General features: G+C 37.9%; 1 pseudogene; it reads left to right on the forward strand.

Annotated features, from left to right (window-relative positions):
• Window positions 1-13,039: 13,039 nt before the first annotated feature.
• Window positions 13,040-13,532, forward strand: LOC127185030 (S-phase kinase-associated protein 1-like; annotated as a pseudogene).
• Window positions 13,533-22,631: the final 9,099 nt, after the last annotated feature.

The raw sequence follows: 22,631 nt of genomic DNA on the forward strand, positions 1-22,631 counted from the left end.
GGGAGCTAAGGTAACAAAAATAAGGAGTGCTAAACTTAGGCCATGGAGACAGCAAGCAAGATATAGATATTGACTCACAGCTGTGGGGGAGGCGGTGCTCAGTGAGCTAAAGCTGCCAGTACTTTCAGGGAAATCAAAACTTTGGTTCTATGTGAATAGGATTATTTAAGCATTCACTCAGTTCAGAACACACTGCCACTTTATGTTTCACCAGTTTCTCTGACATTCTTATATTCTATAACTAGGTAAGATTAAAAGAACAGTTGGGAAGGTGGCTATAAAGATAAGAATTAAAAAAGAACAGCCTTTACCTGGTGAGCTATCATGTTCATAGGCACACATGTGCACACACATACACACACACAAGTATGGTTTTAAAACTAAGTTCTGAGTGATGGTTCAGCAGGTTAGAGCCCTTCTTGTTCTTTCAGTGGACCAGGCTTTGATTCCCAACACCCACATTATGACTCAAAACGAAACGTAGCTATAGTTCTAGGGGATCTAACATCCTCCTGACCTCTGTGTGCACCAGACAAGCATATGGCACATATACATACAGACAAAACATTCATACACATATACAAATACATCTTAGAATCAAACAATCAAAAAACCAAAACCAAACAACAACAACAAAAGGAGAGAACCCAACTCCTAGAAACTCATCATTACCCAGAGAGGAAATTGTGAAAATGTAGCCACCCTTTCTAAGAAGCAACACAAAGAATTCATTCTACCACAACAGAGGATAGAAGGCACCTAGGTGATGACGCAGAACAGTGGCCTAGAAAATCACACAGAGAATGTGACATTTGAGGGAATTCTGCACTTAGAAAAAAGTAATTACTGTTATCCAAATTAAAATTTCCAGTTTTATAAATAAATTCTTTATTAAAAAGTTAGCTTTTTCAAAAGAATTCTTAAAATTTTAATATGCCCTTCCCCACACTCTCAAATACCTAAACACCCAGCTAATTAATGTATGACATTTGAACTGAAGTTACCAACAAAATATGGCCAGGTACACTGTACTTTTATAACCCAGATCAATAACCTCTGAACAGGATGATCACCTATCACTATCCACTCAGATGAACAAGACATCCTCCTTTGTCTTACTCTTGGAGAACATAGTTTGATGCTCTGGGAATCCTAACACATCTCTGTCAAGGTAACGCTGAACTGAGTACCAACTCACTGAGGGAAATAGACTGCTTACTCACATGAACTTTGTCCTGGGTAAGGTAGCTCCCAAAACATTTCCTCCATGTACCATTTCACTCTAGTCAAATCACATAGAACACACATATCAAGTGCCTGTCCTAGATGAGGGACACTATTGAATACTGCAACAACAAGAGTGAACACAGGCTGGGCTATATAGCTTAGTGGTACAAGGGCCTGTGTAACATGAACAAGGCTCTCAGTTCCATTCCAGCACTAAAACACATACATATATTCATACACAGATAACATTAATAATATTAAAACGATGATGATGATGATGATGATGATGATGATGATGATGATGATGATGACGACGACGACGACGACTACAACAACAATAGCATAAAAGCAACAGTCTCTTCCACGGACAGGGCTTATGTCCAGCTTCCTGGTTTATTTTGCAGATGAGAAACAGGATCTGAACTTCTGGCTTCTTCCTCTGGTCTGATAATGCTGTCCTCCCTTCATTAAGTTACTTTGTAGCCTTCACGGATTTTATTTTTCAAGCCTCAAATAAAGCCTTACATCTAAGAGGATTTCCTGACTCCTGTGCTTATGACCATCTTTTACTTGGCCTCAATTTCTTATTTCAAGAAGTCTGTACCTGGCAATTTGCTGTGTCTTAATTTTGATTTGTATTATTGTTGTAACAATTGCATGTGCTCATCTTGGTATGACAGTGATACTGCTAGTTATCAAAGGCAAGAGTCACCTTTTAAACTTTGGGACTGGCAGATAGTTTATTCTTAATATATAAGACTTCCTTGATTGGGGCCTGGGCCTGATTGCATGCTCCTTAGTGCCAACACTCAGAAGGCTGAAGCAGGAGGATCAATTGAAGGGCAGCCTGGGCTACATAAGCAAGACACTGTATCAAGGGTAAACAATAACAACATTTAGTTGATTGGATGATAGAAACCAGATCTTCAACAGGATTTACACTTTCAGTATCAGATATATTTTATGCACTTAAACACCACAAAACAACAACAACAACAACAAAAAGCCCATTACATAATTAAGACCAGAAAAGCAATGACCTTTATATCCTCTTTTATTACTCGAGTCCACTACATGCATTCAGAGAATCCTAAATTTAATTGATTAACCCATCACCCATTAATCCTTACTCTTCAAGCTGCTTTAAAACGGAAAGGAAATTATTTATTTTTTTACTGCTATAAATGTTTTCTCTATATATATTGCTCCAATTCTTGAACTTCAATGCCTTCTACTAAAAGCTTGCTTAACAGAGAAGGGCATTGAGCAAGGAAAGAGAGAGCAGCTCTCTGTGGAATTATAATGCATGAGAGAACTTGAGTGCTGGCAGTGGGAAAAAGTTCGGTCTTTGTAGCTTATTCTCTCTGTGGAGGACCATAAAGACCCCTTTCTTTCCTTCTTTCTTCTTCCTACTTGCAGAGTTGGAGCCTAATGAAATCCTTACCACTTTTCCATTCTCTAGTCCCTCTCAGCCTGAAGGCTGCAGATAGGAAGAAACCCCTAAGACTAGGTTTTCTCTCTGCTCTTGGAAAAGTCAAGTCTGTTGACAAGCCTGTTCCTGTGTCTAGAGGGAAGTCTGGAGCAGATGCTTTGGTTTGTGTTGCTTCTATATTTTTCCTCCTGCTTACAGCAGAATTTCACCCTTCAGTTCTTCAGTGGAATTTCTCTCCTAGTACATTAGATTCTTCTAAAAAAGAAAAAAGAAAACTAAAGCTCCCATTTAACTCCACCTACTTCTGTGGTCACAGGCTTTTGGGATTTTGATAAGCCCTGTTTTGATCCATTTGTCAGTAAGAACCAGGTATGATGTAGGAAGGGGTCTGACAGTGAATTCTTTCACTGAATAGAAGATTTTTGTTTTGTTTTGTTTTGCAGTGGGAGAGGTGATACCTATGGCCTCATATATACTAGGTGCTTCAGCACGTTATCATTTAACTATAGCCCAGCCCTTGGTTCTCAAAGTGGGTCCCCCTATATTGTCCACATATCTCTTTATTTTGACCTCCACTTAAAATATTCTTGCTTTCACTCCCTATTGCAGAAATTACAGGTATGTGCTATGGTGCCCATCTATTTTTGTGATGCTGAGGATTGAAGCCAGGACCTCATTGAAAACTAAGTAAGTACTCAATCACTGAGCTACATCCAAGGCCAAAGAGAAGATTTCACTGAAGATATCCAAAGAAAGGAAAATTTCTTATTGGTAGAATCAAAATATGTACCCAGATTCTTGAAAGTTCTGCCTTATTTTCTAGTATGGTTTCTATATGTGGCACAGAGCTCAATACATTGTATCTATATAATAATATGGATTGGCAAAATGACTAAACAGAAATAGCGACAGTTCCCATATTTACAGTATTTAGCTCAGTATTTGCATGTTGATAAAGCATGTTGAATGAAAGATTAGAAGTAGATAGCATTATTTATTAAGCACTCATTGATCAATCATCCTGTGTAATTCTCACAAGAAAACAAAGAAATTAAATATCTCCATTTTACAGATGAAAAAATCACGCCTCAGAGACATTAAGTAATGGTCTCCAAAGTCAATATGCCCAACAAGTAGTGGATAGCATTTTCCAAATTGTTCTTATCAGATGTGCAATTGGCTGTGTCCTTTTCCACCGGCTGGTACAGACATGATGCAGTGGACTTGATGGAAGGAAACTGGTAATGAGCGTAAATCTGAGGAAATAGTAGGCTCATGACCCCAAACTGTCACCACTGGAACAAAGTTCTGCAAAGTCAGTGGATCCAAACTTGGAAACAAGAAATCATCTAGAAACCTAAATGATCATGGGATCTCAGGCTGCAATCCTCAAGTTCCTCTCTCATGTACACATTCAGCATTTTCAAGGTCGTCAAACAGCATTTCTTCCTTTTTCACTTGTTTCTGCTTAGGGACAAATGTCTTCTTACTTTAGCAAATTATAAGGTGATGAAGAGATACATGATTCCAGCTTAGTTGATGGTTTACAGTTAATATATTGCAGTCAAAATGCCTGGAAAACGGTCAACTCAAGTGTGGTGACACATGCCTGGCATCCTAGAACTTGGGAATCTAAGTTCCAGACAAGCCTCAACTCCCTACTCCACCTACACACTCCCCAAAAAGACAGAGAAAAGAAAGAAAGCAGTCATCTCAAGCCCTTTCTTTCTAACCACTGTGGTACATACCTGTCAATGGATGCACTTAGGAATCAGAGGCTGGGAATTTAAGAGTTCTGGGTCATCCCCAACCTCATAGCAAGTTAGATGCCAACTGAGAATGTATTGGACCCACAAACAAACACAAAGAAAAAAAACCCAGAAATTCCTGCGTGAATCTTGGTTGTCCTAATCTGACACTCTTGGCTATCTCAAACTAGTGAAGAAAAAACTTTATTTTCAATTTCTTTGTAGTATTCTTGAACAAAAACAGAAAATTTCTGATTCCAATTGGTCTAGCAGTTCAGGCTGTCCCACACAGGACTCCTATTAAGCCTGGAATTTCACAACTTTTGAAAACTGGACCACAAATGCTATCCCTGGTTTACTTAACCATTATCCCAATTTTTTGGGGGGGCCTTCAAAGGAATTATTCACCCTAAATCAACCTGAAGAAACCTTAAAAGAACGAACTCCCATTTCCTCTAAGGGGGGTTGGAGAAGTTTCTGTTTACTTTCCTGGTCTACAGATGCTTATTTTCATTGAGAGTTGGTTATAACTATTATTAATCTTTTACAGAGAGGAAATTGGGTTTGACTCAGGGACATATCTCTTTTCCTTTATCTTTCTTTTGTAAGTAAGGAGATAGGAACTGAAAAGAAGGAAAGGGGGATATAGAGATATAGAGGGAGGATAGAATAAAAGGTAGGTTATTGAATCTACTCCTCATCTCAAGGCTCTAATTGTTACTCACAAATAGGATTATTTTTTAATTCAATGGTATTGAGTTGTGTATATTGATGCAGATCATGCTTATGTCAAAAACTAGTCAAATTTTATCACAAGAATATATACTCTAGGTCTAATAGATAGATATGATTCTATAGGTGTATGAGGTAAAAGTTAAATAAGGTCTTCAAAAACCTCAGAGACCCACAGAATATGGCATTTAAAGATATTTTTATTATTCTAAAGATTCTTTGATAACAAGACAAGTTAACTCCTGGCAACACCCAGCCTGCCTCAAAGATGAGCATCAAAGAACCTCCTTATGAAGATGGCTTCAAATGTGGCAAACCAACCACTGGGCAAAACGTCCTCATTTCTGCCAAAGACAGAATTCTGCCTTAAAAAAGGGCAAGCTTATATGCAGGCAGAGTTGATGGCCAAAGTCTGCCAAGACAGGGTAAACAAGTCCTCAATAGTTCCTGCCTCGCAAATATGTCTATCAGATATATTGGGCCAGAAGGCTGAAGATGATGCTCCAACATTATAGAGAGTGTTGATTGATTGTTCAGACAGTATACTATCTCTGTCATTTTTTCATTTTGGAAGCTGCTAACATGTACTCTGGGTTCATTCAGGTATTTAAGTTTTATCCTTTCTCAAGTCTCTGATGGGGTTGAAGACCAGGTAGTTTAGTTTTTAAATTAAGCTTAGTAGGTTAGGGGATGAGATGTTTTTAGATCAAGATAGATGTTTTAAGTTAATAGAGATGAGATACAATAGATATTAATATCCATTCAGAAATTTATACCCAACAAGATATAAGCTTGCCAAATACAAATAGCCAAATCACTATTAATGTAACATTTATATAATTCCTGATTATCTCTTGGTTCTTCCTGCTGTATGTAGTTTATTTTACTCATGTGTAATAATAATATAAATATATATGTTAAAAAATAAACATAATAAAAAATTTTAAAAAACAGATTCTAAATTTCTCTTTGTGGTTTCACTTGATCCCTCCAGGTAGGTCTGAGTTTGTCTCATGTGTTGGCCGGATCCTTCTATATGTCATTTTCTTCTTCTTTTATTTTAATTCATGTTTTTATTTTTTCATTTTCCATCCTGATCAACCCTATAGCCCTATCCACTATGGAAACAGTAGGTAATAAGGGGAAAAATAAGCATGAAATTCAGAGTCAGCATGTTACGCAAGTGAACTGAGAGTGGAGGTTCTAAGCCTTCGTTGTTTGCAAAGTGAGTGGAAGAATACAGTAATGTTGAAAGTAAAGATTAAGCGTGGGGGCGGGGGGAGAGATACATCAAGTTAAATATTTACAAAAAAAGCTGTATTTAGATACTTCATAAAATTTTTATTTGAATTTTAAAAAACTAAAAAGATCAAAGGGACTAAGTACGTTGTCACATATTTGTAATCCCAGCACGACCAGGCTCACAGAGTAGAAATGTCTTGTGTTTCCTGTGGGTCAGGCTTTGAATTTTATATATGTCACTTAGAAACCTAATTTTCACTTCACCCAAGATATATCTTTGTCTCTTGGAGGTCAAGGTGATGAACACCTGAGTAAATGGGCTACCATGCTGCTGCTGTTATGTCTCCACCAAAGCACACAGCCCACCCGATCCTACCGATCATAGATTTCTGTACATATATCTGTCATTTCATCATTCTTCCATCACTCCAGTGATGTCAATTCCAAAGTCATGAAGGCTGATTTGTATGGTGCATGCATGTGTGTGCTGGCGGGCATGTGTGTGTGTGTGTGTGTGTGTGTGTGTGTGTGTGTGTGTGTGTGTGTGTGTATGTGTGTGTGTGTGTGTGTGCGCGCGTGCGTGTGTGCGTGCGCGCAAGCATGTGCTCGGATGTGTTTGAAAAGCTCACAATTTCAGCTAGTTTGGCTGGCCACGGAGCTCCCTGGATCCACTTGTCTCTACTACCCGACCCACTGACGCTGGAGTTACAGACATAATCTGAATTCAATTATTCATGTTTTCATAGCAAGAGCTCTTACTCTCTAAGCAATCTCCCCAAACCCAGAATATCTGTTTTTTTTTTTTTTTTTTTTTCATTCATCATGGGATATGTGACTGCTTAGAGGTCATGGGAAACCTAATTGTTTGTCTCAAACTGAGTCTCTTGAATCCCTAGCTAGCCTTGAAATTGCTAAGTAGTTAGGGATGGCCTTGAACTTTAGATCCTCCTGCCTGTACTGAGATTATAGGAATGTTCTACTGTTCCTGATTGAAAAGCCCAATTATAACCAGAAAAAATTACTAATGTTCATGGAATTCAGTGCTTTCTGCTAAGATATATTCACAAGAAACATGATCACTCTGATGGTATTTTGTCTGATTTCTCCATTGCTATAATTGCAAGGACAACAAAACAGGGGGCAAAACAACAAAAACTGAGATAAACAGATGGTGGCCTTCATCTTCACTGATAAACATATACCAGTCCCAAGATTCAATTACTGGAAAGCTTGTTTATTTTGATGTTGGTAGTGTTGGAGCCTGGGCCTTAGAGTCTCACACATGATAGGCAGTGGGTCTATCACTGAGCTAAAACCCTGAACCCTAAACTACTAGATTTCTTGCATCATAGCATTCTTGTTCCAAGACAGTGCCAAATGGAGCAGTGCTGATTTTGGCCTCTGGGGTCTTTTTCCAGTGCCTCCCAGACTGAGCCTTGTAAACACATTCAGTTGTCCACCTCAGAGGTATTCCAATTCTGTTGTGATGTGCCTAACCTCATAATATCTTAATTATTTTTGGACAATGTAATGTAATGGCTAGCTTTATCAACATGACACATTTGACTCAGGAGAGAAGAATTGCAGAGAGGATTGATTAGATCAGGCAGGCATACGGGCATGACTCTGGGGGGAATTATTTTGATTACGTTAGTTAATGAGAGAAGACCCAGTTCACTGTGGGCAGGGCGTTCCTTGGGATTAGTCCTAGAACAGATGGGAGAGAAGAAAGTAAGCTGACTAGTAAGCATTCATGCATTCATTTCTCTCTCTTCTTGACTGTGGATATGTTGTAACTGCCTGTTTTAAGTTCCTGCTGCCTTGACTTCCTTGAGATGATGGTCAGTAACCTGGAATTGTAAGCTAAAACAAATCCTTTCTCCCCTTAAGCTGCTTTTTGTCATGATATTTTATCATAGCAATGAAAATGAAACACCACAGCTCTTTCATTGCTAGATATTCATGTCCCCTGTCTCCTGTGCAACCATGCATAGCCATGTTATCTGGCACTATCCAGTAGTAGATAAAGAAAAGATTCCTGAGGCATTTCCAGGCAAATATTGTTTCCCAGCATAGGAAATAAGCCTTGACCTGGGAGTGTAATAAAGAAATAGAGAATGTGCTCAGCATGTGTGTTAGTTTTTTTTTGTTGCTGTGACAGGACAATTTAAAATGAGGGAGGATTTATATTGCTCATGGTTTTAGAGATTTTGTCCATTTTGGAATACAGAAAACTCTATTTTATTTGGGGTATCGAAGTCTCTCCCTCCCTTCTGCCAACCTCTTAACCCTGAGTAAGAGAGGTTAGTGGATTGAGGGGTACAGACCCCTTTACTTCTCTTGGCTCTTTGGGGTCAATGGGCTATTTTGGGGCAATACCAATCTCCCTCAACGGAAAACACAGGAAGCAGTCTCCTCTGAACCATTGCATTGAAACATTTTTCTCCATCTATCTCCAAGCCTCCACACCTTCCGTCTCTGGTCTCTCCAAACTGCTACATGCCACATGCCACAATCTCACACCACACTTTCTCTCTTCCCACCCCTCTATTAACCTTCCTCAAGTCCTAGGCCACATCTTTCTCCTTGCTGCAGGGCATTATGAGCTGGCAAAGACCATACTGGCAAGAGGCAATTAGCAGTTGTGGACAAACTAAAAAAAAAAAAAAAAAGCCAAAACTAAAATCCCACACTTGGGATTACATCAGGATCACATTTACATAACATAACTGAATTTACAAGGAAACTAAAACTTCAATTACAGGAAATGGTGGAATAGAGATGTTTAATTCAAGACAGCCAGGAAAGAGAGTGCAGCAGTAGTAAGAAAGGGGCAGGGCAAAGTATAGCACCCAAGGACACACTCTCTCCCAGGGATCTACTTCTTCAAATCAGACCTCATCTTCCACAGTTCCACCACTTCATAATATCCCATTTGAAATTTTAATCCATGAAATGATTCATTAGGCCAAAGCCTTCAATGTTGGATAACCTCTGGAAATACTTTCATAGACACATTATAAGGTGTGCTAATTTCCTAGGATTCCCTCAATCTGATCAGGTTGATAATCAGTATTAATCATCACAAGGCTGGTGATACAGCTCAGGTTTAGAATATTTGAATCCCAACCCTGAAAACATTTTATACATCTTATTCCCTGGTGTGTTGATACATGCGTGGACTCCCAGCATGTGAAAAGCTGAGGCAAGAGGATCAAGGGGTCCAAGCCATCCTGAGCTTGTCTCAAAACAATCGAAAATGGCACAATATCTATTATCTTGTATGCTGATTTTAAAATATATTTTAAAATGCTAAACAAAAGTTAATTATGGTTTTGATAGCATTGTTAATTAGTGATGAGCCATGTAATTGACAACTTAGAGACTTTTAATTAGATTCAAAGAAAAAAATCTATATATAGCTTAAGCTATGGCAACTAAAGTGTTATAACCTAGCATGCCTTCTGTCTTCAAGTTTGTGAATTCGTTTAGTCAGTTTAATTCATTTAGTCAGTTTATATTCACATCTCACCTGGTTTGGAATATGTTTTGAAATTCTACCTTGGTAAATTATCCCTTGATTTTAAGACTTGATTTCAGGCAGTGTTCTAATTTTACTCAGTTCCAGTTCCATTACAAAAATTACACAACCCCGCTAATTTTAACAGTACAGTATTTCAGGGCTCTCTTCCACTGTTCTGTTACCATTTTCAGTTCTTTGCACATTGTACAAAATTGTAGGCAGTTCTAAATACAAATTGTCTCTCTTAGAAACATAAACAGAACTGAATTTTTATTAGTGTTTTTTATTTTTACATATACATCTATATTATTACACCTACATAAAACACCTACATTCAACAAAAGAACCACAGAACATTCAGGAATTACATTCATGTTACATTCAAAGTATTTTGGCTGTTTCTATTTGGCAACCTTGAAGAAAATAGTTTCCTATCTTGGTGAGTCTAATATTCTGAATGTAACTCCATATCTATCATATCTCATCTCTATCAACTTAACACATCTATCTAGACCTAAATACATCTCAGTCCCCAAACAACTAGGCTCAATTGTGACACTCAACTATTTTGTCTTCAACTCCATCAGAAACTTGAGGAGTAAAATTAATTACATGAATAAATAGCAAGTGCAGGTTAGCAGCTTCCTAATTTAATAAGCGGAAAAAAAAAATGACAGAGACAGTTTGCTGCCTGAACAGACATCCATAGCTCTCTAAAACATCCTTCTGACCCAAAGTATCTGACAGACATATTTGTGAGGCAGGAACTATTGAAGACTTGCTTACCCTGTCTTGGCAGAGTTTGGCCATGGACTCTGCCTGCATCCAATCTTGCCCCTTTTTAGGCAGAATTATGTCAGTGGTTGCAATGAGGACATTTTGCCCTGTGGCTTGTTTGCCATATTTGAAGCCATCTCCATGAGGAGGTTCATTGATGCACACCATCATCTTTGAAGTAGGCTGGGTGTTGCGAGGAGTTAACCTGTCTTGTTGTCAAAGAATCATTAAAACAATAAAAATGTCTTTAAATGCCATCTTCTGTAAAATCCTTAGGTTTTTGAAGACCTTAACTATTTTACCTTATCTGTCTATAAACTCATATCTATCTGTTATATCTAGGCTGTATATTCTTGTGGTATAAATAGACTAGTAATTGAAATGACCACGATTTGATCAATTGACAATTAACTTGTCTAACTTACTTATCCCAAATAGCCTGCAGTAGTATTTTCAAAATGTTGGAGGTAAACCTTGTATTCTACTTGAGTGGTATGGGGAAAATACCTCACAATAGAGTAGAAATATATCTTAATAAATCTTAAATTTTAATTCTAAACCAATGTATTGAAATTAAATTTATTTTGCATCAACTTATAAATATCTATACCAATGAATTAAAAATAATCTTGTGTGTACCGTTAAGGTCTTAAGTTGAGGGATCAACTCAACAATTTATTTTTTCTCATATCTTCCCCAAGCACCTCCATATTCCTCCTCCTCTTTTTTCATCTCCCATCTCCAAACCCAAGAAAGAATGATAAGGAAACAAAGAGAGATCCCTGAGTCCAGCCTCGTTTTCTCTCTGGGTAAGACCAATAGTAACTTATAACCAACTCCCAATGAAAACAAATACCTAAAGGCCAAGAAAGCATCCAAAAACCTACCCAACACCCCTTAAGGGAAATGGGCATCATTCTCCTAACGTTTCTTCTGGCTGATTTGGGATAAATAATACCTTTGTAGGAGCCCAAATAAAATTGGGAAAATTGATTAAACAAGGTAGGAATATCATCTGTGGTCCAGTTTCTAAATGTTGAGAACTTTCAGGCTTAATAAAAGTCCTATATGAGACTGTGAAATACTGAAACAATTGGTTACAGAAGCTTTCTTCGAAGTTGTCTTTGGTAGCTCTCCTGTTCTGATGGAGAACAACAACTGAAGCCCTTGGTGCTGGAACATGAAGGATGTAGGATGTCAGCATCCAGCAAGCTGAGAGGAATGAATCCTGTCAGATCTGATCCAGCTTCAAAGTACAGTTCTTTTGCCCTGAAAACATATAGTTTCTCACAAGCATTGTATCATCCTAAAATGACAAGTGTATGAGGTACGCATAGTGCACATAGCAATTAAGGTTAGTCTCTGCTCTTTGCATGAGCAGAAGAAAAACATCTGTAAATCTTCATTTACGTCATTCAAAGAATGACTTCCACTCCTAAGTTACATGTATTCTGTAACCAGACTGATTAGATTTTTTAGTTTACATCATTATAAGTGGCTGATGTCATTAGCAAAATTGATTGATTTTCTTCTGCAAATCATCATGCTTACTTAGTTTTAATTCATCCAATTCTAATTACCTCAGAATCACATTATGATTTAGGAGGTTCTTTTGGTCATTTATTACTAGTAACAATAGTAATCCTTCACTTCTGTTTGTCCCATCTGTTTATTTTTCCTCTTAGAACATGTGAGTGAGCATGTGTCCACATATGTGTACATGCATGCGTGTGTGTGTGTGTGTGTGTGTGTGTGTGTGTTTGTGTGTGAATTGGCCCAAATGTGTCATGCGTTGATGTCAAAGAAACACTTTCAGTAGTAGTTTGTTCTCTCCTTCCACCAAATGGATCTAGATGATTAAAATAAGGCCATCAGGCTTGGTAGCAAGTATCTTTACTTGGAACCATGATAGCAGCCCCAAAGTAGAATACAGAGAACAAAATGAAAGGGGATGCATATGGGATTCTCTATAGTGAAGCTCCACCTTCAGCTAGGATTCTTGACTCATTTTTTTTCATCCTCAATGGTTTTGGAATTTTGAATTGTGGTACATCAATATACACTAATAAAAGTAAATGAAGGGGCTGGAAAGATGATTAAGTAGTTAAGAGCACTGGCTTTTCTTCCATAGGATCAGAGTTTCATTTCCAGCACCCACACAGCAGCTCACAGGCATCTGTATCTCCAGCTCCAGGGGATCTGACACTTACTTATGTTTACTCAGACACATACACCTACACACACACACACCTACACATAATTAAAAATATTTTTGATAGTGGCCTTGTCCTTGGTGTTTCTCCTCTTGTGTGAACGTAGCACATCAGCCTCAGGCCTGAAGTCTTGAGACCAAACACCATGCCCTCAACAAAGTTACAGATTTCTGATGGAGAGATATTTGAAGTTGATGTAGAAATTGCCAAACAATCTATGACCACCAAGATCATGCTGGAAGATTTGGGAATGGATGATGAAGGAGATGATGATCCTGTTCCTTTACTAAATGTTAATGCAGCAATTCTGAAAAAGGTCATTCAGTGGTGCACCCCCCACAAGGATGGTGCTCCTCTTCTTGAGGATGATGAGGACAAAGAAAACTGGATCAATGATATTCCTGTTTGGGACCAAGAATTCCTAAAAGTTGATCTAGGAACACTTTTTGAACTTATTCTGGCTGCAGACTACTTAGACATCAAAGGTTTTCTTGATGTTACATGCAAGACTGTGGCCAAATATGATTAAGGGGAACACTCCTCTGGAGACTTGTAAAACTTTCAATATCAAAAATAACTTTACAGAAGAGGGGGAGGTCCAGGTATGCAAAGAGAACCAGTGCTGTGAAGAGAAGTGAAGTGCTGTGCCTGATATTGTAACACTAGAAGAGTTGTTCCAAATGCTAGTTGCACTGCTCTGTTTATAATTGTTAATATTAGAGAACAGTGGACAAATGCAGCCTTGTCCTTAGTGCATGTGTAGCTCCAGTACAGATCAGTCCTGTGGCTGAGTTTCTTCTATGAGCAGAAGTTACTTTCCACCCGCCCCCTCCGCCTCATTACTTTGAATAAAACTAAACTATGAGTTCTCTGTGGAAATCCCTCATCTGTAAAGTGACTTCTCCCTAGTTCATTGTTCAGTTAACTTCACTGAGCCTCTCAAAGTTGGCATTGTAAATAAAACAACCCATGAGACATAAATGTAAATATATATATATATTTGACTACTGAACCACCATTGACAGATTTTTAAGTACTTTTTATATTTAACCATAAGAAGTATCAGATACTAGGTTTCAAAGAAAGTCTGGGAATTGGTTCTTTATGTTATCCTGATCACATTCTAACAATATAACCACATAGCCCCTACCCCAAGATAAAATCTGGTACACCTGAAAAAATCAATAAGAGAGAAAGGAAAATGCTTAGTTAATTCACACATTCCATATCATGGGCTTTTAAACATATTCTCCATCATTCTGAGGTCAGAACTTTCCTGACACTTGAAAATGGTCCACAGCTCTTAATTAATGTTCTTCATAGAAGGCACATATAAAATCTTTATCCAATGGAAATGTATATCTTCCGATCAAAGCAAGTGACTGAGAGCATGCCAACCTGGCTCAGGAAGCAGGTTTTGCAGAATGGTCCTAAGTGTTCTTGCATGGCTGAAGGAGAATGGAGTATTGAGGTCAGGCAAACTTAGATGTAGACCTAAGTGCTGCCAGTGACTCTGATTTTGGACAAGGTTCCTAAATTCTATTATGTAACACAGAGTTCACATTATATTTTCTTCCTTCCCATTTTTATGAATAGTAAATGATGTAAAACTGTAAAATGCTTAGAACATAGTAGGCATCCTTTAATTGTCTGCCCCTTCCTTTCTACCAGATGACGTTAAGGATTACACTTATTTGTATTGGGAAGAATTTGTTAATAGCCCAACTGGTTTAGAAGTTATTCCTCAACCTGTTTTATCTTGGCCTTACAGTGGGTCATTCTTTTATTAAATTTTTTTGTAATTAGTGTGCAACATAATGGGTTTTCATGTGATATTTTTATAATATATATCATTGCAGTTGGTTATTATGTCCCTTCCACTGCCTTGGCCTATTCCTCTCCCCCTTTCTCTTGGTTCCTTCTCTTGTGCTTTCATGTCACACATATTCAATTGCTATTTCTTGTTTTCTTATTTTCATAATCATTGCCATTTTGTGACATATTGAACTTTCTCAGTGTACTGGTTAGGGTTTCATTGCTGTGAAGGCACACAATTAGGACAGTATGGTGGCTAGCTTACAGTTTTAGCATTTTAGTCCATTATCATTATGGCAGGAAGCATGGTAGCATTTATGCAGACATGGTGATGGAGGAGGCAAGAGTTGTACATCTTGATCCACAGGCAACAGGATATTGTGTGTCACACTGGGCATAGCTTGATTATAGGAGACCTCAAAGCCCATCCCTATAGTAACACACTTCCTCCAGCAAAGGCACACATCCTAATAGTACCACTCCCATAAGCAGGCCAATTACATTCAAATTACGACCCTCAGAAATAATAAATATGTAATGATTCTTATTTTGATGTATTCCACTTGATGAGGTCTATCCTAAAGGGTGTACAATCAAGAATCATCACAGAGGTCACATAATCAGTGCTATTGCCCTTTGCTCGGAACATTTTATCTTCCTCTCCAGACACAATATGAACAAGGTCCAATCAGGAACATATCACCTAGGATAAATTATTTACAACCTCTTTCACTTTATAATCAGATTTCATCTATAATGTAATCAACCTTTAACTGCAAGTTACACTTGGAAATATTTTAGAGAAAATGTAGGGAAACGGCAAAGGTCACTGGGTATGTTGGTAACACTCCCATAATCACAGCACTTGGGAGACAGAGGCAACAGGATGGTAAATTTGAAGCCAAGCTGTGACACTTATGGACAAGGGAAGTTTCCTTCAGCCTCTTCAAATTAGCAGGGTCCTAATGGTATTGTCTATCTACTCAGCCTGGTCAATAGACATTATTGATTCATACTGCAGAATTCTATTTAGTAGTTTTATTTTGGGGAATGGGGTTGAGAAAGGAGATAAAACGGAGGAAGAAGGCTTAGGAACATGAAGTTTTGGAGACAGCAATTGTGAACCCTATTCTCTGTTGTTATTTTTAAAAGGCACACATATGGGGAATAGTGGTACAAAGCATAAAAATATAAGCTATATGGAGGCTGAGGTGAGAGTCTCAAGTTAAAGGCCAGCCTTGACTGCATAGTTAAACCTCATATTAAAGAATACCTCCACAATTTTTTACAGACATTGAAAGGTCAATCCTCAACTTCATATGTTAAAACAAAAAACCCAGAATAACTAAAACAATCCTATGCAATAAAAGATACTTTGGAGGAATCTACATTCCTGACCTCAAGCGGTACTATAGAGCAACAGTAATTAAAACAGCATGGTACTGGCACAGCAATAGGCTGGCTGATCAATGGAATCAAATCGAAGACCCAGAAATGAATCCTCACACATATGGTCACTTGATTTTTGATAAAGAAGCCAAATCTATTCAATGGGAAAAGGATAGCATCTTCAACAAATAGTGCTGGTCTAATTGGATGTCTACATGTGGAAAAATGCAATTAGACTGATATTTGTCACCATGTACAAAACTCAAGTCCAAGTGGATTAAAGACCTCAACATAAAACCAGACACACTAAATCAGTTAGAAGAAAAAGTGGGGAAGAGCCTGGAACACATTGGCACAGAAGACAACTTCCTGAACAGAACACCAGCAACCCAGGCCTTAAGGTCAACAATGAACAAATGAGATCTCATGAGGCTGAGAAGCTTCAGTAAGGTAGGAGACACTGTCAACAGCACAAAGTGACAGCCTACAGACTGGGAAAAGATCTTCACCAACCCTTCATCTGACAAAGGTCTAATATCCAAAATATATAAAGAACTCAAGAAATTAAACACCACCAAACCAAATAAGCCAATTGAGAAATGGGGCTCAGAACTAAACAGAGAATCCTCATATTAAAGAAAATGAAAAGAAAAGAAAAGCAGACATGTACAGAGCTGAGGTTTGGTTCTCTGGTACACATGATGCCAGGCTTCAATCTCACAGCAGTCCAAAAATAATAACAATAAAACCAGACATATACTAGGAGAACTTAATTTGTGACATAGAGCAAATGTGTTGACTGGCTTTCATCTAAGTTTTATCTCAGTACAGTATTTTTATGCTTACCATTTTGGCAAGGAGATATGAGGACCGCAACTGCACAAGAGTGTAATAAAAGATCAACTAAGGAAAAGTCAGGAGACTAGTTAAATTCCTGACTTTACCCTGTCTAGCTCTGTGACCACAGACTAGTACTTTTCCATCTTTAGGCTTAAGTTTTCCTTAGGGAGATGATAATGAGAAATTTAGATACAAGAACCATGAACCTGTTATGCTTTTGTGATGACCGAACTCTCCATAATAGACAATGGAGGCGCTGGGAGAAACAAACCAGACATTGATCTGATTTGACATCGGTCTCTTCATCAATTGCTAGGATTGAAGGGCAGGGGGGAGGAAACTCTTATGCATCCAAACAATATTCATGTAGATTACCCTTATTTAGACAGACAATTCACTTCCTAGTTTTTCTGAAGCTGGATAATGGAAATGTATGATCTCTTTCTCTGTATAGTGAGTATTTTTCCTACAAAACAATCGGTCTCATATCTTAAATGCCAGAGAGTCTGATAGGTGAAACCTAGGAAACTTAGACATGAGACAGCTTTTCACAAACACAGAGGCATAAATGACCACATGAGGGAAATTACTACAATAAAATTTACAGGTTTCATGTCTTTCATAATGAATCAATGCATAAAACATCAAATACAGGTTTCTCCTTAGGTTTATCACAAACAAACTTAAGTCTTCTAATAGTGCATTTATTTTTATATGCTTCTGTTTAATATCATGTGTTGTATGTTTACATACATGCTAGGATTTTACTTCAAGAGATATAGTTCTCATCTCAAATTGGTGGCTTTTTTTTACTTATGCTAATATATATTTTATTTCCATTATAAAACACTTAATGTTTTTCTAGTGCTTCATCTTAATTAACATATATGTAAAAATTTCCCCTTAGTGCTAGAGATAGTACCCAGGGCTTCACAAACATTAGGCAAGCATTCTACCATGGAGCTACATCCCCAGCTAGAACTTGAAATTTTAAAAGTATATTATATTACTGCTACAGAATTATGGGCTTGATTCAACAGATGAGGCAAAATAGGGTAGTGACATTAGACTGTTGAAATTAATTCACAACTCTAAGAAAACACTTGCTGTTTAAAAAATATAATCAATATGAGTGCATAATTAGGAATAGGACAATACTAGAGACTGGTATAAATGAGTAAGATAATTTTTCATCAGTGTCCACTCTTAATTTTGCCTTTAGAAACCTGAAAGAGGGCCAACAAGGTGGCTCAGTGAGTTAAAGTACTTGCTACAAAAGCCTGAGGACCTGAGTTCAATTCCCAGGACCCACATGATAGAAAGAGGCAACTGACACACACAAACTGTACTTTTAGCTCCATATATCAAAAAGAAGGTGACATCTACCACCCTACCCCATACCCAATACCCAGTACTACATCCTCCTCCAGGGCTAGCATGGAGGTTTTTCTCGAACTTATAAGATTGAGCCTGGGTCCCAAATACAGTGCACCAGTCTAATTTGACATCCTCCGCCTGTACCACAAAGGAGCTCTAAGCTTAGACCAGGAGCCTATCTATCTTAAAACTCACAGAGCTCTCGTATAACATATACATCCTTTCCACCCAGTAATATCTACTCTCACACTCCAGGTTTAGAACAGGAAGTGTATCCTGTATACCCAATCAAAACCACAGAAAATATTTTAAACAAAAATCATAGTAGAAAATGTCCCCAACCTAAAGTAGGTAGTACCTATCAAGGTACAAGTAAACAGGATCAGAATAATATAATATAATATAATATAATATAATATAATATAATATAATATAATATATAATACAATACAATATAATATTATATACACAAATAATATAATATAATATAATATAACACTATATAATAATATAACACCAGATGTATAGAACAAAGATACTAAAAACTATATGGGAAAAAGACCAAGTCACATATAAATAAGGACCTATTAGAATAACATTTGATTTCTCAATGGAGACTCTGAAAAACCAGAAAGGCCTGGACAGATGCTCGACAAATTCTAAGAGACCACAGATGCAAGCCCAGATTACTATATGCAGCATAATTTCAATAACAATAGGTGGAAAAAATAAGACACGGTAAAACCAAATTTAAGCAGTATCTACCCACAAACCCAGCCATACAGAAGGCACTAGAAGTAAAACTTCAACCTGAGGAGGTTAACCACACCCAAGAAAACATAAGAATAAATAATCTCTGACCAGTAAATCAAAGGAATAGAAGACAGGCATGGTACACTCCTGTAATCTCAGCAGAGGCAGAGGCAGACAGAACTCAGTGAGTTCAAGGCCAGCCTGGTCTACAAAGTGAGTCCAGAACAGCTGACGCTACACAGAGAAACTGTCTTGAGAAACAAACAAACAAACAAACAACTACAAAAACAACAAGCCAAGCCAAACCAAACCAAACCAAACAAAAAAGAATATAGAAAAAACCCATATCACAACAACAACAAAAAATGAACAGAAATCAATAAACATTGCCTGTTGATAACTCCCAGTATCAATGACCTCAATTCTCCAACACAATACACAGGCTAACAGACTGGATTAGAAAACAGGATCCATATTTCTGTTGCATCCAAAAAAGCACTCATCACCATCAAGGATAGAGATGACCTCAGGGTAAAGACAGAAAAAGATATTCCAAGCAATGGACACAAGAAGCAAGATGGTATAGCCACTTTACTATCTGATGAAATAGTTTTCAAACCAAAACTAATCAGAGATAGTAAATACTCATCAAAGGAAAAATCCATAAGAGGATATTGCAATTCTTAGACAAGTCATCTTAGACAAAAACTAACCAGAGAAATTCTGGAGCTAACTAATGTCATAAACCAAATGAACCTAACAGAACATTTCACCCCAACACAAAAGAATAGATCTTCTTCTCAACAACTCATCAAACTTTCTCCAAAACTGACCACATACTTGACACAAGGCAAGTCTCAACAGGTACAAAAATTTGAAATAACAGCCTGAACCCTGTTGGACCACCATGGATTAAAACTGGATATCATCAACACAGAAAGATTATAAACTTGTAGAAGCTGAACAACTCACTACTCAATGAAAAATGGGTCAAGACAAACAAAAAGAAAATTTATTAAAAACCAAGTGCGGGCCAAACATTCAAGTATAGGCGTCTATAGAGACCATTGTTATTCAAACCACCACACCCTTCATTAAGGAAGCTTCTCTTTGCAATAGAGGGAGACCACTACAGAAAACCATAACCAAGCTAAATGCATATGTGCAGAACCCAGTCCCAAGTGATACAACTACAAAACACTGATGTACTTAGAGCTCATGGAACATTTGGAGGAGAGGGTGGAAAGCTTGTATGTGTCAGATATTCAGGGAGTTAGTGTGAGATTGTGTCTTCTAGTAATGTCAGAAGCTACACCCATAGCTCTCCTCAATATGACTGCCCAAACATGAGCTGAACAAGGACAACACCAATAGGTATGCCAAAGTGGGTGGGGAAAAGTCTGTGAGGCCTTAACCCTACACAAAGAATTACAGGCCATTAAGGAATACTGAGAACAGGAGAAATAGTCTTCCTCAGGGAAGATAACATCAATAGGTTATCCAGTACCTAACGTTCAGCCCTGAAAATATGCATACAAGTAATATTGTACAGACTGAGCAAGTTATGAGTATGTGTGTGTGTGTACTGAATATGAATATCAATAATGTAAAAAGAGGCAATGAATTTGAAAAAGAGTGGATAATGGTATATGGTTAGATTTGGAGGGAAGAAAGGGAAGGGATAAATGTAAAAAAGAAAAAACCAAAGTCACATCTGTAAGGTAACAAGCAACACATGTTACACATGGCAAGAGTTTGATGTTTTATTTTCTGGATATGTGTGTGTAGCTCAATAATAAAGCAACTTCTCTAGCAGGCAAGAGGCCTGGATTTGATTTCAGCACTACGAATGAAGGAATGAATGAATGAATGAATGAATGAATGAAAAGTGAACGAATGAACTAGACTGCTTTTACATATTTCTTCTTTTGCTGCAGCTCTTTTTTTGAAGGAGACATTTAAATGTGTTCCAGTTTTGTCAGTTTTATTTATACATTTTTGGTTTCCAAGCTTTCAGAGCGGTTTTGTCAGTTTTAAGGTCATGGTCTCCCTTTCATCTTCTTACCTGCATCTCCTAACTCCATCATCCTTTCATGAGAAATGACTCACTCCCAAGTACTCCTTTTCCAGAATGAGTTCTCAGGCAATAACCTTGGTGCTAGCCAGCAGACTCTGCCAAACATCACGTACTCTGAGCCAAAACATAAGGCTGTTCCTTGTTGCTTAGGCTGCTTGGGTGGAGTTTACTCTCTTGCATTTCCCTCTTTGAAGTATCTTCTATTTTCTTGAATTCTCTCTCAAGACTTAATTGCCAGTCTGCAAATGGTACAAAGACTGGCAAGCTGGATTCTGAACTTTGAAATCTGTTACATGTACCCAGGGGCCATAGGGAAAAGTGGGGGTGTCTTACGCTGTGAGTACTAACAGGCAATTATTTCCTATGATCTTCTTATTGGCTAACTTCCATACCCAGATTCAAAGTGGTGATATTTTTAGGAGTCCTGGGTGGTTGATTGCACTTTTCAGATCTCCTACATATTTATGAGATGTTCGAGCCTTGATCTCTTGAGCTGATGGATGAGCAATAATCTCCCCTTAGGACATCACATCAGGAGACATGATCAGACTGGAGATAATCCCACTGGCTGGGTTACAAACTGTCCTGCACCACAATTCTCATTGTACCTGTTGTTTTCATCTGGGAGAGTGAACCCCTTCTCACCATAACTAGAGTTTTAAGAATTTCAATTATTGAACTATCCATCTCCAGAAAATAGGAACTGTGCTAGTCATATGCTGGAGTCGAGCTGCATTATAAAGAAAACGGATTTATTTAGCTCACAGTTTTAGAGGCTGGAAATTCAAATGACATGATAATTTCTCATAAAGGCCTCTGTTGCATATAGATTTCTGTGTCTGGGTGGCATCTTTCTCTCTGTTTATAAGGCTACCAAGATTCACTTGAAGAGGCTGCATCAACCTTTACCTCATAGTTACATAGCTTGTAAGGTGTGTTGGGGGGGTGGAGCAAAAGTTGATGTCACTAGTCTTCCTCTATCACTCCACAACTTATGTTTTCAGTCAGTGTCTCTCACTGCCTCTGGAGCTCACTGACTGGGCTATACTAACTGGCCAGCAAGCTCTGGGGATTTTCCTGTCCCCCCCAGCATGGAGATTACAGGTTCATGCCACCTGTAAGGTTTTTATTTTACATAGGTGCTGAGGAGCAAACTCAGGTGTTCATGTTTGTGAGGCAAACACTTTAGTGGTTCTCAATCTCCCTAATACTATGACACTTTAATATAGTTCCCAATGTTGTGATAACTCCCAACCATAAGATTATTCCTTTGCTACTTTATAACTGTAATTTTGCTACTGTTATGAATTGTAATGTAAATATCTGATATGATACCCTCAAAGGGGTTGTGATCCACATGTTGAAACCACTGCTTTAGGGTATCTAATGCTCTTTTCTGGCTGTCTCAGGCACCTGCACTCACACACACACACACACACACACACACACACACACACACACACACTTCAATAATAAAATAAATTTG

Source organism: Acomys russatus, chromosome X, assembly GCF_903995435.1.
Source record: "Acomys russatus chromosome X, mAcoRus1.1, whole genome shotgun sequence".
NCBI lineage: Eukaryota > Metazoa > Chordata > Mammalia > Rodentia > Muridae > Acomys > Acomys russatus.